Here is a 16,357-nt window from a genome sequence, read left to right on the forward strand (position 1 = left end):
TTAGCCTGCTCCGCTGGTGAGGCTGTGCAGGGGTCATCTAGTGAACTCATTCTCGTGGAGCACGTGAGATCCATATCCGAGGGCGGGCCGTCGGAGTCAGATGCCGCCGATGGTTCGGCAGGGCAAAATTTAAGGCTTTTCTTTTTCTTTGGAAGTTGGGCTGAGGTCAGAGGACCCGTTGGGTGGGAGGGACGTTTAGTTGTTGTGGGTGTGGCAGATTCCCTGTCTGGATTCACGTGTAGGCCGGTGGGAATCTTGGGATGAGTTAAGAGAGATTGACTGGGTAATCATGCAAAGCTGGCTTAGTTCCGAGCATAATGCCTCGACCACGGATTCCAACTGGGAAATGCGTTTTGACAAGGTCGAAATATCGGCTGTTTGCCCAGGTGTGAAGGGAATGGATCGCTTATCCCGCCGAGAGGGGTGGCGAGGGATCGTCTCTGGCGGGAGAGAACGAGGAATTGACACGACCTTAGCGTATGTCGTTGAGGTTTCGCGTCCCTGTGAACGTTTCGCGTCTAGATATGAACAGCGTTGGGTGATGCTAAGTTTCAGCAAGCGTGCCTCTCGTTGATAGGTCGGGCAGAGGGGAGAATTTGCTGTGTGATCCCCTCCGCAATTCACACAGCCGGCTGCTGTAGCAGTGCATTCAGCCGGGTTGTGATCGGCCCGCAAGTTATACATTTACGACTGCCACGGCACGTCTTAGACGCGTGACCGAAGTTTAAACAGCGGTCACACTGACGCGGGCGAGGAATGAACCGCTCACAGCGGTAACGTTGGTAATAAATGGTGACAAACTCCAGTGGGGAGGCACTGGCCATCGAGAAATTAATGGTTGGACTAGGCACAACGATGTCTCCGTCCCATCGCGTAAATCGGCGTACCTCTGTGACCGGGCGAGAGGAGGCTGAGAGAATATCGTAGATTTCCCGAACTGTAATAGAAGGGTCCACCCCACGTAGGAGATAGGCCGTAATGGCGCAGTCCGGGGCCAAACGACCATGGACTGGAATCCCGGCTATGGCGGGAATGTTGAGGGCTGCCTCTGGGGCCTGATGGTCCTGGGTTTTGATAATGAGAAAGCTGCATTGGGAGTAACGGACGTCTTGTAGCCTGTCCGATTGACGGCTGGATGGCCGAGCGGTCAAGGTGGCAGCCTACCGCTCTGGGGGACCCGGGATCGAATCCGAACGGGTCGAATAATCCCCAGGAATTTTTCAGGGGGTGGTCCGTTCGGATATGTCGGGCCCTGTCCCTCACCACCCGGTCGCCCCATTGTGGGCCTGGCCAAACCCATAATGGGCCTACTAAAAGAGGCCCTCTTAGTGCCCACAGGGCGGAAAGAGTTAAAAAAAAAGCCTGTCCGATTGGGGAAAATGCGGTTTCAGAGCCGCATGAAGATCGGCAGGCCGAAGGCGACGGAGTGGTCCCTGTCCTTCCAAGAAGTCCGTGTAGAGATGGTCTGAGAGGAGGGACGAATGGATGGAGTGATATTTCTCCAATTCAGACAAGGGAGAAATAAATCGTAATTCTTCGGTAGGCAATCTCACCGCCGATCCCGGCGGTGGCTGCTGATGGCTTCCGCGCGAGGGCGACGCCATCTTAGGGCCCGTAGGAGAAGCCACTCCAGGAGAAAAATCCGAAAAGTAAAACTCCTACCTGGGCAAAGAAAGGACAGCAAAAAAGGCCGAAGACTATAAGGATAAAGGACTGTAGCACAGCCGACAGAAAAGCTGGAAAACAAGTGGAAAATCGCTGGAAATCAAAGAGAGAAGAAAAAAACACCAATATGGCTGTCGAATTTCGCGCCCTCTCCGTGTTTAACTCTACTGGAGATGACCGTAGTCCGACGTCATGGTTTGCAGACTTTACCACAAGATGGCAGTACTAGCAACTATGGTGACATCTTCATGAGAGCATTATAAAAGTAAGATAACTTTTTTATTTTTCGTCTCCGGTCCAAAAATAGGGTACCGTTGAACTCGTCTCGGTCCCCTGAGTTCAAATATATAATCAAAGTCCTGAAATTCCATAGGTGGTAATCTATAGTACACCCAAAACGTTTTATATTTTAAATTAACTATGATAACAGATGGTGCCACCAAAATTTTAAATGTTGCCGGTAGGAGCGGATCTACATGGAGACGGATAGGGACAAATAGGACTTAAGCCCTGGGCCCCAAGTTTCGAGGGCCCACAAAAATTGAATTATTACAATAAATTTTTAATACTTATTTCTTTAACAATGAGCATTTATCGCATAGTAAAAAATAGTTAAAGTTAACAGTGGCGTGCCGTCATTGGAAGCGGTGGAAGCGCCGCTTCCACCTTCCCTTGTAGTTTCTAAAATATAAAGTTTATTTTAACGTACTTTGAATTAATTAAAATTATTATTTTATTATAACTGCATTATGTATCTTTGTCGTTGTCTTGTTCATATGGAAGTTCTAGCCTTAAGCGCTTTATCTTCCGAATACGAGAATATGATCGCTACGCGACCGAAGAGCCAGCCGTTTATTTCACGGCCTAAACGTGCGCGCGGGGAGAACATGCCTTCCGGGAGGACTTTTATGGGGAACTGGCCTCCTATTCAGTCGTTATTGGCTAGGAGAAAACCCGAAAAACTCCTAGCAGCCAGCCTGTCCGAGTCGAGGCGCGAACCCACGACCGAACTTCCCAGTGTTTAGTGTCTGGTCGCCACTACGATGAGCGGCAACGGAGACCACTCGCCCACTGGTGGGGCATTATGTATCTTCTTACAAATTTCTATACTACATGTGAAAAAAACGATAAGATTGCTATTGTATATTCGAATATCAGTGGCGGAATGGAAGCGCTTACGAGACAGCTTCCACGGTGAGAATAACTGAATGGTGCAAAGCAGCCAGAGGGCATTGGCGCGTGCACTTTACAGAGCACCAACCTCACCCGGTTTAGCTGGTGGAAGCTACACACGTGTAACGCTTCCAACGGTTCTATCCCTTAGCCACTGGCAGGGAGCTATCTGACTAAGTGAATTGTTTAAGATTTAAAAAGTAAAGAGTATTCAATGTTATTTTTATGTAGTTTTTTGCAAAGTCATATTTGATTATAATTTTCTTTTAATTATATTGTAATTATATTGACATAAAATCTTTAGAATTTTATCACTTTTAGATGTTAATAATTTTAATATTACGAAAAACAATTTTTCCAAGCGTGTTTTAATTTTTTAAATTAAGTAAATTTTATGGAAAATTTTTTGATTTATCTAAATTACGTAGCGAATCGCAATATTTATATTCGTGTCCGGACTATATCAACAAGTAACTCTTAGACATAAAAAGTATTATAATTAATGTCGATCCGAATAAAGACGTACTAAAAGAATTACATGATTTAATATCATTAATATTTACGGTACCATCTACCGGTGGGTCTGTTGAGCGCAGTTTTTCGACCACGGAGCAAATTCATACATTGGCCAGGAACACTCGGTCAGAGGAAAAATTGTGGTCGCTAGCATTACTTTCGATAGAAAAAAAGCTTTCGAATACGTTGATAGAGTCGACGACCAGCAACTTTATGATAAAGTAATTAATTTAGAGAAAAATTTATTAGTTTAAAAAAACATAGGTAAAAGTCGTTTGTAGTCGGACACCCATTGTTTATATCAAACTGCCAGGCAGAAATCATAAATCGCGGAAGGAAGTCGTCCTATGATCGGTGGAAGATCGAATTCATCTTCTATTTTGACTTTTCTCCGGCTCCAGGTAAGGGTCTCGTTACATTTAGTAACCAGGGACCAACCACTCGGGATGCGTGATTGAGGGAAAACGACCAATCAAAATGGATGAAAGAAAGAACGGAGATTGATATAATTCCCGACAATCGAGGACACCTGGCACTCGGTTAATGTTCCGAATAACCAAAACGCCGTGTGTCAACGCGCAAAAAAAAAAAAAAAAAAAAAAAAAACAGTTTCTCGCCTATTGTGCCAACCTGTAATCCGTGCCACTTCAGACTTAGACCGTGTCCCCGACGCCAACAGACGAAGTCTCCCCGTGCCCTACGGACTTGTCAACGCCACTGTCCGGGGCCACCTTCGATCGATTATCAAAGAACCACATCGACGCTCAGGATGTCCGAACGGCTGATCGTCCTAAAGCAAACTATTTTGTACATAGTATATGTTTATTTTATGTTTCTTTTTTTGTCGGTTTTTGTCAGATACGTCTCTTCTGCCACCACGCACGTACGAATGGACCCTAAGCCATCACTGACGCGCGCAATTAACTGATTTTCCCTGGAAGTCGGCTTCTTACAGAAACACAGCTTCCCTATCATCAAATGTCACGGCACGCCACTGATAATATAATAATAATGATAATGTATAGTATTATTTGTATTAACAAAAAATGGGGCCCCATCGGACTTCAATAAGCCCTAGACCCCGAAAAACCTAGATCCGCCTCTGGTTGCCGGTAAAGTTGAGCAATTTGTTGCTGGTTTATTTCGATATGCATTGCATCCGGTACATAGCTATTTAGGGCGGGGGAATTTCGAGTCTGTTTAGAGAGTTTTCACGACAGAAGATTGGCCATCCTGTCCACAGGTAAAGTTAAAAAAATTCATAATAGGAAATTTACAGCCTATTAGTCGTAAAGCGAAGGATAGATATTTTATTTGATTAACGGTATCGGAACTGATAATTCAAAACCAAAACCATAACCAAAACTATCGTGTAAGTCGTAACTTCACTTCGTATCTATTTCACTTCTAGACTAATCTTGTAAGTTTAAAATAATATCTAATTGTTTTTATACTAACTTAATTAACAATAATAATAAATTAGCTGTAATTAGTCCCTAACTAGTTTATTAATTAATCGTGTATTCCGTTTATTTACTAATTCTATAACAAAATAATTATATAAGGTAGATGTAAAAGTAAGTTCCGATTCCGTTCAGATAGTAATTATTCGGATTTACTTGCGATAGAATTATAATGAATACACTCAAACCTGTTTTTGTGCGGTCTTTTTTTGTGCGATTTTTTATATGTGCAATGTCGTTTTGTGCAATTATTTTTGTGCAGTATATCAATTTGATTGAAATTCATATACCGCACACAAAAAATCACACAAAACAAATCGCACAAATAAAAAATTGCACAAAAAAAAGACCGCACAAAAACAGGTTTTGAGTGTATATTTTTAAGTAACTAAAATATAAATGTTTACTTTACAAAACTTTTAATTAAGGTTACTTTTAGTAAGGCGAAAAGTCGTGGATATGTTTGCTGATATGTGAGCCATTTACTAGTCATTAATAACGGATTTAATCGTTAATAATAGCTAATGATCTCTAATGTAGTATAAATAAATTATAGTTAATTTTAAAATGGAAGTAATACTAAAAACATATCTTTAAATATACATGTTAAACGTAGGGAAGAAATAGACAAGGTATATGAAAACAAAGTCAGGACAGGAAAACATCTACTAGAAGAGGAAAATAATTACAAATCTCACACAGCAGAAATCTTTACAATAATTAATAAATAATAGAAATAATAATAATAATTTAATTAATATAAATAAGATGTTTTTGAAAAATAATTGATTAGTGAATATTTCTTATAACAATATTATGTGGTTCCTGTGATAAATATTTTTTTAAATCTGAAAAAGCAATGTTTAGTGCCCTAAAAACACTTGTTTAAAAATAGCTTGTAAAATGTAAGCAGAGCATGTTTTTTCTTAATGTACAGTACATTAAGAAAGGTGAGTAAATTATAAAACAAAAAAAAAAATCTTTAAAAATAATTACCATATCGCGGGATAGAATGGAAATCCTGAGAAGCTATTTAGGCCTATTTTGAACATGTAATATCATATAAATCATTATTTTCGATCCATTTTTGTAGAAGGAAGCATTTCTATATATTTTGAAATTAATAGAAACTTAATGTGTAGCTGATAAAAATTCTGATCCTACATAAACAATATGAATACTAATTGCATATTTTTAATTCTGAAGGCCATGTTCCTATATTAAAACGAATGGTTGTACACCTAAGATAAAATGATCTTAATAATGGTATTTACTTTTCCATTTAAAGACTTAAATATTTATATTGTTATATTTATGTTTTCAGATCGAATATTTTCATCGAATCTATTCATTTTCCTATAAACTACATGCGATTAACTTTGATTTATTTTATGAATATTAACAGTATATTAAAGTATATACGAATGTTGAAAGGATTTTAAACTCTAGAAACTATTGGATTTAAATTTATTAAGTAATTTTTTTAAATTAACGCAAAATAGATCAATTTTATTTCTGTTGATTAAAAAGTTGAAACGATAAGAAAATTATTGTGGCTAGATTAAAATAGATTAAAAACATTTTACTCAAAGATGGGTATAGTAGAATGCGATACTTGTGGCAGAGAATTTATAGGACTACGTAGATTATCAATCCATAAAGCAAAAAGTAGTTGTGAATATTCAACAAATAGTAATTGTAGCTCAGTTTCGGGATATTCAACAGATAGTAATTGTAGCTCAGTTTCGGGATATTCAGCTTTATCAAATGTAGAAATGGTAAAATGCGATACTTGTGGCAGAGAATTTAAAGGACAACGTGGATTATCTATTCATAAAGCAAAAAGTAGTTGCTGGTCTTAATCGAACAGTAGTTGCACATCGTCATCAGCCTATTCGTCTATGTCAAATTCTTGTATAATATCATGTAGTACCTATGGAAAGGAATGCAAAGGACAGCTTGGTTTATCTATTCATAAAGCAAAAAGTAGTTGCTGGTCTTAATCGAACAGTAGTTGCACATCGTCATCAGCCTATTCGTCTATGTCAAATTCTTGTATAATATCATGTAGTACCTATGGAAAGGAATGCAAAGGACAGCTTGGTTTATCTATTCATAAAGCAAAAAGTAGTTGCTGGTCTTAATCGAACAGTAGTTGCACATCGTCATCAGCCTATTCGTCTATGTCAAATTCTTGTATAATATCATGTAGTACCTATGGAAAGGAATGCAAAGGACAGCTTGGTTTATCTATTCATAAAGCAAAAAGTAGTTGCTGGTCTTAATCGAACAGTAGTTGCACATCGTCATCAGCCTATTCGTCTATGTCAAATTCTTGTATAATATCATGTAGTACCTATGGAAAGGAATGCAAAGGACAGCTTGGTTTATCTATTCATAAAGCAAAAAGTAGTTGCTGGTCTTAATCGAACAGTAGTTGCACATCGTCATCAGCCTATTCGTCTATGTCAAATTCTTGTATAATATCATGTAGTACCTATGGAAAGGAATGCAAAGGACAGCTTGGTTTATCTATTCATAAAGCAAAAAGTAGTTGCTGGTCTTAATCGAACAGTAGTTGCACATCGTCATCAGCCTATTCGTCTATGTCAAATTCTTGTATAATATCATGTAGTACCTATGGAAAGGAATGCAAAGGACAGCTTGGTTTATCTATTCATAAAGCAAAAAGTAGTTGCTGGTCTTAATCGAACAGTAGTTGCACATCGTCATCAGCCTATTCGTCTATGTCAAATTCTTGTATAATATCATGTAGTACCTATGGAAAGGAATGCAAAGGACAGCTTGGTTTATCTATTCATAAAGCAAAAAGTAGTTGCTGGTCTTAATCGAACAGTAGTTGCACATCGTCATCAGCCTATTCGTCTATGTCAAATTCTTGTATAATATCATGTAGTACCTATGGAAAGGAATGCAAAGGACAGCTTGGTTTATCTATTCATAAAGCAAAAAGTAGTTGCTGGTCTTAATCGAACAGTAGTTGCACATCGTCATCAGCCTATTCGTCTATGTCAAATTCTTGTATAATATCATGTAGTACCTATGGAAAGGAATGCAAAGGACAGCTTGGTTTATCTATTCATAAAGCAAAAAGTAGTTGCTGGTCTTAATCGAACAGTAGTTGCACATCGTCATCAGCCTATTCGTCTATGTCAAATTCTTGTATAATATCATGTAGTACCTATGGAAAGGAATGCAAAGGACAGCTTGGTTTATCTATTCATAAAGCAAAAAGTAGTTGCTGGTCTTAATCGAACAGTAGTTGCACATCGTCATCAGCCTATTCGTCTATGTCAAATTCTTGTATAATATCATGTAGTACCTATGGAAAGGAATGCAAAGGACAGCTTGGTTTATCTATTCATAAAGCAAAAAGTAGTTGCTGGTCTTAATCGAACAGTAGTTGCACATCGTCATCAGCCTATTCGTCTATGTCAAATTCTTGTATAATATCATGTAGTACCTATGGAAAGGAATGCAAAGGACAGCTTGGTTTATCTATTCATAAAGCAAAAAGTAGTTGCTGGTCTTAATCGAACAGTAGTTGCACATCGTCATCAGCCTATTCGTCTATGTCAAATTCTTGTATAATATCATGTAGTACCTATGGAAAGGAATGCAAAGGACAGCTTGGTTTATCTATTCATAAAGCAAAAAGTAGTTGCTGGTCTTAATCGAACAGTAGTTGCACATCGTCATCAGCCTATTCGTCTATGTCAAATTCTTGTATAATATCATGTAGTACCTATGGAAAGGAATGCAAAGGACAGCTTGGTTTATCTATTCATAAAGCAAAAAGTAGTTGCTGGTCTTAATCGAACAGTAGTTGCACATCGTCATCAGCCTATTCGTCTATGTCAAATTCTTGTATAATATCATGTAGTACCTATGGAAAGGAATGCAAAGGACAGCTTGGTTTATCTATTCATAAAGCAAAAAGTAGTTGCTGGTCTTAATCGAACAGTAGTTGCACATCGTCATCAGCCTATTCGTCTATGTCAAATTCTTGTATAATATCATGTAGTACCTATGGAAAGGAATGCAAAGGACAGCTTGGTTTATCTATTCATAAAGCAAAAAGTAGTTGCTGGTCTTAATCGAACAGTAGTTGCACATCGTCATCAGCCTATTCGTCTATGTCAAATTCTTGTATAATATCATGTAGTACCTATGGAAAGGAATGCAAAGGACAGCTTGGTTTATCTATTCATAAAGCAAAAAGTAGTTGCTGGTCTTAATCGAACAGTAGTTGCACATCGTCATCAGCCTATTCGTCTATGTCAAATTCTTGTATAATATCATGTAGTACCTATGGAAAGGAATGCAAAGGACAGCTTGGTTTATCTATTCATAAAGCAAAAAGTAGTTGCTGGTCTTAATCGAACAGTAGTTGCACATCGTCATCAGCCTATTCGTCTATGTCAAATTCTTGTATAATATCATGTAGTACCTATGGAAAGGAATGCAAAGGACAGCTTGGTTTATCTATTCATAAAGCAAAAAGTAGTTGCTGGTCTTAATCGAACAGTAGTTGCACATCGTCATCAGCCTATTCGTCTATGTCAAATTCTTGTATAATATCATGTAGTACCTGTGGAAAGGAATGCAAAGGACAGCTTGGTTTATCTATTCATAAAGCAAAAAGTAGTTGCGGGTCTTCCTCGAACAGTAGTTGCACTTCGTCATCAGCATATTCGTCTATGTCAAGCAGTAATACTTCTAGAAATGAATTTAAAAGAAACTCTGATCTTCCTTTTCACAAAACAAAGAACTTTATAAGATATTCTCCGCCACATTTTCCTGGAACTTCATTAGAATCATCGTCGATAATATCAGAGTTAGATAATAATTGGGGAGAATCATTCGAAGATGAAGATTTAACTATTTCCAAAATACCTGAATATGACAGAACAAATCGGAGCCGCAATCAAGAGAATTTTGACGTATGTACTGTACACAATGGTTAAATAATTTGGAAAAACAAGATCCTAATGTTCATTCTGACCTTCCTATTTACAATGCAAAAGAACATTTAGACTCTCATAATGTAGGGGAAGATTATCGTACTGATTTACTTCCCGATAGTTTCAATGAAAACTCACAATCAGACAGTTGGCCTGAAATAGGTGTAAATTTTAAAGAAGGAACAATTAATGAAGAAGAAATATATTATCAAAATCTAATCAAGGAAACGGTAAGTTTTAATTTTTGGAAAATAAAATATACAGTAGAGACTCGTTAATCGGAACCCCGGTAATCGGAACGATTTTCAGTCGGACTGTGTCGTGCTGAATCGAACGTTTTTGATACTAAATTTACTTCTAAAGTATAATTTTCATGTTTTTATATTCTTTAATATATTTATTTTGTTTGTACAAAATGAAAGAAATAATTTTTAACGATACGATAGCCTCGATTATTATTATAAAAATTTTCGTTAGGCTTAAAATCGACGAAAATTCAACACGAAGCGACACGCAACGGAGAAAAATTTTGAACATCGGACAGGTTAATATATTTTTTCGTACATAATCGGTAATCGGAACAAATCACTAATCTGAACAACCCCAGTCCCCAATTGATTCCTATTTTCGGTTCTCTACTGTATTAATAATAATTAGCAATAATTTGAATAATTATTGTTTAATTTTTATTTTCAGTCCAAAAGACCTAACAACTGGCAATTGAATATGAAAACGTTTGCAGAACGACTTGCTTTTATTTTTAAGAAAAATTTATATTCTGATATTAAATTCGAAATAAATTATCGAAATGAATCGAGTTTGGCTTTGAATGGACACAAATTGATTTTTGCTTTAGTAAGTCCTGTTTTCTTAACGATGTTTTATGGGTCTCTTCCAATGGATAGCAAAATGGTCATCAAAGATGTTTCTCCAAGAGCATTTCAGAACATGCTAACGTAAGTTTTGCATAATCTTATACTTATTAACACTTATATTAACAGTACGACTCGAAGTTAACCAATAGTCGAAAATTATTTATAAATAACCTAAGTGTTAAATATATTAAGCAACACTAATATAAGATTGTCTTAAGCTATTATATTTACAGTATATAAAGCCTACGTGATTTGTGATATTAGACTTATATCTTGATAGTTTTAGATTGTGCGAGGCTCTTTTTCTCGTAAGTTTACATAAAGCGAAGATACATCTTATGCGATGACGTTTGATATTGTAAAGGTTTAGCTAGTACTTAGACTTGAACGGATGGATACCGATTCATATAAAGCATATCAGTATTTCTGCGTGTATGAAGTCACTAAAAGTACAAAGCTCCAGACAGAAGCGTATGTTGTTTATACTTTATATCATCTTCCGTATGCTATTGAATAGAGGAAAAACTGAATATCAAATAACATACGTTTTTGTTCGAAAATTTGATAAGAATTCAAGGAGCGGAGCTGGAACTATACGCAAACGGTGCAGCACCCTTCCGAAAGTCATAAAAATATATGAGTAAAAGCAATAAAACAAATAAAACTGGGGGGTTTCACCACTTATCAAAAGAAACTTTAATTTATATCAGTGTTTCTCAACGGGGGCGTTTTTTTCCGTGTTGGGGGACGATTAGTAACAATATATATTGGGGGCGAAAACAATTTTCTGGGCGCAGTGGCGTAGCGAGGGGGTCTCCAAGACAGGGCCAAATGGTCTCCAAGACAAACTATATGTGTTTCTGGAGGAGGAGGGGCCGCCAATAAAGTGTCGTGCCCCAGACGCCAGTTATGTTCGCTCCGCCACTGTCTGGGCGATATAGTAAAACATTATATTAAGAATAATTAGATATTTTAGTCTCGTTATATCGTACAATAATTAAACAAACATTATTATACTAGTCTATTCAATTCAATACAAATATTGCATTAGGCTCGGCCCCCTGCATCGGAATTTTGGAGCTTGATCGGCATCGGACTTTTTTCGAAGTGAAGGGGGCGATACTACGTAACGGTTTTATTGAAGGGGGCGACGATTCGTTAGAGTTTGAGAAACACTGGTTTATATCATTTTCAAGTAATGCTTTTACATGAAAGACAATTCGGAGAAACCCTCTGTGTCTGGGGTTTGCCCCATCTGTCTAGTTATATGTGGGCTACTCAACTATGAATCTAGTTAAATTGCCAAATAGTTTCTAAACAAGATAAATTATGTACAGTATGTTTAACTTTTTCACAAATGAATTAGGCCAATGTCAATTAATAACTAAGTACATAAATATAAGTTTCTTTTAATGATATTATTCGAAAGAACAATAGTCAAAACAATGATATGTGCTTTTAAGTACAGTACATATCATTGTTTTGATCATGACAATGGTAAGTTATAATATAATTCTTTCATAAAGATGAAAAATTTTGCTTGAGATTCCAGTTTAAAGATATATCATATATATATTAAGGCCACATCTCGAGTACAATTCAAAATATATAAAGGATGGTCCAAAAATTTTTGGAGTTAACAATATAAAAAATCTAGTTAACTGAATTAACAGTCCTTTTATATATTTATGCTAACCGATTTTCAGGCTATTTGGTATATTCAATCTACTGATAGAGAGAGGTATCAGCAGGTCTATTTGATCGGCCTCCGAGCTCAGAGGAATCCACGGAATTTAGATATGTAAGAAAATAATATAAATTGAAGTTTCATGACGTTAATATAAGGACAAAATATACGTGTTTGTTTATTGATTTTTATACGCAAATTTAATGACTTTTGGGAAGGAACAAACCCTCACATTTATGTCCAGTCTAGACTCCATTTTACTTCTGTTAGCTCCTGCTTTTTTTATTCTTTCCGCCTAGTGAACACTAAGGGTCTTTACAACTAATTTCGAACCCATGAAGCGGCCGGGAGCGAGAGACGGGAGCAGACAGCCATGAAGAAATTCTAGGAGTTGTTTGCTCTCATAGATTCGATCTCAGATACTTCAGAACGGTAAGGTGACCCGTTAAACGCAGTAATTCGGTTGTCAAAGGCTACGATAAGATAACATACATGACTCAACATAATTATCGAATTTTATTTTGTGTAATAAAAATATTAATTGTTGCTTAGATACTGAAACCTCGTAATAATAAGTAATTCTATGTTGAAAAGGATATCAGAAGCGATAAATTTAACACAAACCATAAACTAAAAAACACAAGAAGTATATTTTTGCAGGTTTTTTTTAAAAATAAAAATACCATTAACACATTTTTTAAAAATCAGGCGTCCATTTTATTCCTGTTTCCTTAGTTTTTCCTTCTGTTTGGTAAGGTACGGAAGGAAAAACTAAGGGCACAGGAATAAAGTCGAATGCCGTTTGTAAAAACTAAAGAATTAGATATGTTAAGAAATTACAGTATAAGGAAATGATACTTATACTTTATAGTTGTTTTGTTAACGACACTTCCCTCTATCTTATCCTTATCACCTTGTGGGTGTCTGCGATCTTTTATCTTTTCCTAAATCCTAATCTATCATTTTAATGTTATTCTTTCAAAAATTTTATGCTCTCGTCACCGCATGATCTAAAAAATAATGCATTCAAAACGGAAACTGAAAGTTTGCGTAATTTCAGTTTTCTACGCTGTTTGTTTAGCTAATTTGAAACACTTTTCTCACTCAGCTCTGTAATTGTAACCTAATTAATAATTTTGTATTACAATTATGAGTTAGTTTTCAAAGTAAATTTCTCGCTTAAATTTAATATTTGGCCTCTAATTTTACATGTATAAAATGAATAATAGATATAATTATTATTGCCTTATTGTCCTTATTTGAATTCTTATTATATTTGTCAACTTGGACTTAAATTATTAACAGGACTGTTAATAATTTAAGTCCAAGTTGACAAATATAATAATAATAATAGTTTAAAACTTCGGCCTCAACCTCGCTATTATAGAAAGTATGTATAGGCTACTTAGATACTATGTTCACTTATAACTCAAGACGTGTAAATTGGACGTTCACCAATTATGTTTACCATGCTAAATTATAACTGGAAGAATTTATAGGTCTCACATATGTTTCGATCCTCCGAAAGATCGAATTTACAAATAGATTTACCGCAGGCGTGGGCAATCTTTCTACTGTAAAGTGCCAGACCACGATGTATTGATGTGAAATAAAACAGAAACACTAAAAATATTATAATGTATGACAATTCTACATTCATAAATGTCTCATAGAAAGTCTCGAAGATTGCTCATACCTGATTTATGGACTCCTGTCACATCCAGGTTTTAGGAATAGGCAGTTGCGAAGTTTTCTTGGGTTTAAATCCATTTTTTATAATGTATTTTTATACTTTTACTTTTGATACAATTAAAATGAAAGAGAACAACATGATAATTCTTTACAGAGAATATAAATATATAAAAATTTTATATTAAGAAAATTCTGCTTGTTTAGTGGAGAGAGAATATTCTAAGTCCATGAAGAAATTGTTTCTAATCGAATCCCACAGGAGCTTGCAATATTTTGGTTTCCATTAAATATGCAGAATGGTCTTTATTGGCTTAGAAAAACATTGAATTATTATTGTATCTCAATTCTCAAATGTGAGTGTGAGGTGTAGTCTTCACCCAACGATGTACGAGATAGAACCACCGAACAGATCGCCATATTCAGGTGATATATCGTTCGCGCAAATTTGGTGGAAACGAAGGAATTCGGTATTGTAAAACTTTTGCCATATTTCTCGTTCTATGTTCGCGTGGGAGAAGGGAAGTGACATTGATATCGGGTCAGAATCGAAAAAGTAAATACTTTCTCGGAGGGAGGTAGGTATCTGGGGATCTTGTGGACCCAGCTGCATTCTCTCCGAAAGGGAAGAGAAACACCATTTTCTCTAATTTACGGGCGATCGTTCGAAGAAGAGTAACCGAACTCTTCGGGGAGAGCGAGTCCTCATCAGGCTGAAAGGGATGATCATCACCTTTGCGACCCGAATTCATCCCCTAGCAAAAGGTCAGGGACCACTCGGGATGGGAGAGGCAACGGATCGCGATTAATCCGACCTCTGAATATGAAGACAAATTGTTTAAGAACTCTTCGAGTCTGGTGAACAAGCCCGTAAGCAACCCAGTCTTCTTACAAAAGGGACTGAGCGTCTCGGTGTGGTCTTTCTCACCCTTCAAGAAGACTGACAGAGTCCGAAGAACAACAGCCTCTGAGGGAAGGACCGACGGAGTAAACTGGACTTCTCTGCTCATCTTCCTCACAGTAGTGGACTGAACTAGGAGTTCGGACCTTGTTCCCGCCTTTCTCCAACCACCTCGAAATGATTGGCGATTGTAAGCATTCTTTGTTACAACAAATGCGAGATTATTTATCAAACTAAGTTTCTGTGTCTGCTACCGCTATCCTATACGGTTCCATCCTCTCGCATCATCCTGACTAAACTAAAAAGCGAGAAAGACGTGCAATCCTGTCTTCGTTTGTCCTGAAAGTTTGCCATTTAAAAAAAAATCCCATATTTTATTGCAAATTGCCTTCCATTTAGGGTAGCAATTGGGTCACTTTATGAATAATCAGGTGATGGCGATGTGATCACGGTATATGGAAAGCCAGCGTAAGAGTCTACAACTCACGAAAGCGATCTATCAATATAATAGTAGTAAAATAAACATTTTTGACAAAATTATTTATAAATTAATAACAGAAATTAGAGCGTAACTCGAATAATGAAAGTTAAAGTATAATGCAATTCGGTTAGATTTCGGTTACCTATGGTAGTCAAATGGCGGCCTTTCCGGTCGCCATCTTGTTTGAGCACGCACATGTGCAAACAAGATGGCGACCTTCTAAAATAACCACAACACGCCTAGATTTATACTTTTATCAAAACTAAAATAATTTTAAAACGTAAATTTGCTACTTACTGTTTTATGTGCTTTTGGTTTCATTTTCTTTATTTGGATCGAAGTCTAAACATAAAAAAGACATCACTCTACCTTAAATCCTAAAACTGGACGTAGTGATTTACGAGTTTGAATATATCAGTTGTTCGAACATGTTTTATCTGGAGTGTACACAAAAATTTAAGCCTTGCGGTTCGCTTCTCTCGCAACTTCGACTGCGATAGGGAACGTCTCCTCGGCGAGTTGCTCCTCTGATGCTCGCCTACATCGTGGTCTCTGCGTCGGCCCACGTTGTCTCGTGGCCTCGGAACGTACGAGAAAAATAGCTTTGGTTTTGAACGTTAAAGGATGAATCACTAAACTCCGCCATGTCCGTCGGGAACACGAACAGTCAAAACCACCAAATTTAAAATTTAATAACAATTATCGTAATGAATAACAAAATTTTGGGAATAAATTTCGTGTAAATAACTTAGTTTTATAACAACCATATAGTAAACTTACGTAAGGTACAGTACACAGCAAGCAACGATGAACCTTCGCACACGTCGGACAACCTATTAATTTACATATTACCACGATAAACGCCATCTATGTTTCACTTCTAAACACGCATGCCATCGAGATTACCGGAAGGTCCGCCATT

This window comes from Centruroides vittatus, unplaced genomic scaffold, assembly GCF_030686945.1.
Source record: "Centruroides vittatus isolate TY-2023 unplaced genomic scaffold, ASM3068694v2 contig_680, whole genome shotgun sequence".
Classification (NCBI taxonomy): domain Eukaryota; kingdom Metazoa; phylum Arthropoda; class Arachnida; order Scorpiones; family Buthidae; genus Centruroides; species Centruroides vittatus.